Here is a 3,775-nt window from a genome sequence, read left to right on the forward strand (position 1 = left end):
TGCATACTTCTTGAGCAATGGTGAGCAACGAGCTTCAACTGCATGAACGGGACATCGTTGGACGTCTGGTTTGACTTTTTCGGGCTTCTGCTCCCAGGCGTTGTGGGATTTGTGTTTCGGAGGCAAAATTAACTAGTAGAAGGGATTTTGTGGCAGGGGCGCTTGCATTTTTTTGTGCAGCGGGTCCATTGATGTGCGGTGGGTAATGGGAAAGACTGCAGGGAGGAAGAATAGAGGATCGAAGGCGAGGCGCTGTGGATATCGTGGTTATCTTATACCGGAAATGCAATATATGTACTGTATGTACGTACTGTCTGATTAACAATAGTAACAACACCGTTCCTTCGCACTACTTATGAATTTCTGAAGACGGTTGGTTTCTAACTGCGAAGTTATCGGTTTGTATGATATGATAGGTCGTTCAGCTATTCGTGAGGTCGATTAATAGATAGGGTGTATCGCAATGTGTCGTGTTGAGTGTATCGCAATCTTGGGTGTGGTTAGCATTGTCATGTACTGGCTGGAGGGATTGCCTCGTTGAAGGGGTTATTTGAGGATATAAGAGGCAGTTGGTGGTTGGTGGTGTGGAGGAACCCAAGGGACTGTCCGGCTACGGAAAACACCCTCGGAAGGGAGTTTGTGGTGTGGATTGGGCTGATAGGCGATTACGTAGCCAACATAAAACAAATGATGCGTTTGTTCTGGTAGGGCAGGATGTGATCACTGCGAATACATAAGCAATCCGCAGGCGTTTTAAAAAGGAAAGTGTCTTTTTCGTTCTGGCTCTATTTTGAAAGTAGTGTAAGGGATATTGCTTTGGTGCGGTGCGGACTGAACATATGTACGAAACGGAATTTCAACTCCTCAAAATATCTTCATAGGATCCTGTGTTATTCGAGTTGGGCACCGGCCAACAAGATAGAGGAAGCATCTATACGCCGCACGCAGTCCGCATGTTTTCATGTCAGGTGCGTCTTATGTTTCATCGTACGGACTGTTTGACTAACTTAACTGTCGAAGGTTTGACCCGTCATTTGGATTGTCATCCCGCAGCTGTACCTGACACCTTGATGAGAATTGTTTAAGCTTTTTGTTTGCAACTCAATTGGCTCTGGAATGTGATATGTTTCTTCAGTTTGATTCGTTATAAGTGGGCATCTCCATTTCGTCTTCCTCGCGCAAAGCTTGCAGAACGGTGTCGTGCAACCATTACACCCAACTTATATAGACGGCATACGACTTTACAGTCGCTGTGAGGGGGAAGCCGCCGAGCAAATCTGCCAACCTACCGCAAGCCGGTTGACATGCACGATGGCAACCATCACGCTGAACAGGAAATATGCTGACAGCTTGCCTCCCGCAGCCGCATACTTCAGGTGCGATGGAAACAGATACTATGTTTGCGGCCTCAAGAACACTTTGCATATCCGCTATGGACACACTTGATAGACGTGATTGGTCTTTGATGCTCAAAGGCTGATTTGGAAGGTGACGCGGTATATATTCATGCATAGCGGGAACCATGAAAGTCAAACTTGTCCAACAGCACATCAAAGCAGCAAGAGGTATACTCGTGCAAGTATCTAGGGACGCACGCCGGCCAGTCAAGCACAGGATAAAGGTGACCAAAGATCCGCTGGTTGTGAAAACGCAAATATGCAGTAAAAATTTACTATAAAAATGATGTATGACAAGGCCATCGAATGCTGATCCAAGGCCCTGAAGGAAATTGAAGAGCTGCCCCTTTCAAAAAAGTAATTGGGCAGCTACTGAGAATATATATATCTTTTTTGTTTCCATTGTCCCAGTCTCATAGTCCCAGCCCGCTGAAGTATGGCACAACCTATATCGCGTTGCATGGTATATCGCGACAATTCAGTGGGGACGAGACAGCAGCCCGCTGCATCGAAATTCATTACGGCCAGGACAGCTACAGTTTACTCCGTTGTTTGAAAACCAACGACTGATTGAAAGCTCGCTTTCAACTGTGGTTATCCGAATGCGCCGTACCGTACGGAAATGCGATGTACGAATGCGCGTACTGTACGGAAACATGATGTATGGCACCATACTGCATATCGCCAGCCATGTCGCCGGCCATAACCACTACCAGAATTATTGCCGGCATATATCGCCCGACGTTCTTGGCCTCTCCCGGCCTCTCCGTCCCGCGTGCACGCACGTCCCACCATGAACACGTGTACACCAGTACCGCTGCTACAACCTTCAATATCATTTTGCACACGGTGGATACAGCCATCCTCATGGTTGCGTCAGCTGCCATGATCTTGGTGTATGGCTAAACTCTCGATACGGAGGCGGGGAGCACGGCATGTTGGATGCCGGGTGCTGCAGGATGGGGCCGGGCCCGGCCTACAATGTCCCTCGGGGGTAATGTAGGCTTCAGGTGCAGCCTATTTACTGAAGTCTGGCTCTCGGTGGTGGCGGCGGTACAGCTGTGGAGTTTTAAAATGAGGGCACAGAGGGTGAAGGGAGTTAACTATGAATCGTGAATGGAAATAACTAATGCATCATGCAAGAGGGGGGAAGGAGAGCGGAATACATGGGCCACCATATGCACAAAAATATGCGGAAGGGCAGATGGTTACGCATTTAAAAATTTCCAATGAGGGGGGTCTCCAAGCCACAGCGCTCCTGCTGCTTCAGACAGGCAGCAGGTGGGTCGGTGGGTCGGTGGGTCGGTGGTGGGTCGGTGGTGGGTCGGTGGGTCGGTCGGTGGGTCGGTGGTGGTTTGAGAGATACTTGGATTTACCAGCTGTGAATGGGGGCTGGGATTGCAGCTGATGGCAAAGGAGTAACGGGAATGACGAGGAGCTGTGAATTGATCAGCACACGTGTCGATGTGCTTGGCATCCTCAAATTTATGTGTGTGTATGTGTGTGTATGTGTATGTATGTGTATGTATGTGTGTGTATGTGTGTGTATGTGTGTGTATGTGTGTGTATGTGTGTGTATGTGTGTGTATGTGTGTGTGTGTATGTGTGTGTATGTGTGTGTCTGTGTACGTGTGTATGTGTGTGTCTGTGTCTGTGTACGTGTGTGTCTGTATCTGTGTACGTGTGTGTGTATGTGTGTGTATGTGTGTGTATGTGTGTGTATGTGTGTGTATGTGTGTGTATGTGTGTGTATGTGTGTGTATGTGTGTGTATGTGTGTGTATGTGTGTGTATGTGTGTATGTGTGTGTATGTGTGTGTATGTGTGTGTATGTGTGTGTATGTGTGTGTATGTGTGTGTATGTGTGTGTATGTGTGTGTATGTGTGTGTATGTGTGTGTATGTGTGTGTATGTGTGTGTATGTGTGTGTATGTGTGTGTATGTGTGCGTATGTGTGCGTATGTGTGCGTATGTGTGCGTATGTGTGTGTATGTGTGTGTATGTGTGTGTATGTGTGTGTATGTGTATGTGTGTGTATGTGTGTGTATGTGTATGTGTGTGTATGTGTATGTGTGTATGTGTATGTGTGTATGTGTATGTGTGTGTATGTGTACGTGTGTATGTGTGTGTCTGTGTCTGTGTACGTGTGTGTGTATGTGTGTGTCTGTGTGTCCTGAATGCCAGCCCTAAAAATCCCCGATGCAACGGGTCTGTAGCTACCGGGTCACAACCACCAGGCGAGTCATGCTCAGTGCAATGCTGCTAACTCCTCGTAAAGTCAAGCGACTTGCTAATACAATGCAACATGCCTGCTACTTACAAGGCAGGTTATGGTTGCACACACAGACATATCACATTATGGTTTGAAAAATAGAGAAA

Source organism: Volvox carteri, assembly GCF_000143455.1.
Source record: "Volvox carteri f. nagariensis unplaced genomic scaffold VOLCAscaffold_48, whole genome shotgun sequence".
In the NCBI taxonomy this organism is placed as follows: Eukaryota; Viridiplantae; Chlorophyta; class Chlorophyceae; order Chlamydomonadales; family Volvocaceae; genus Volvox; species Volvox carteri.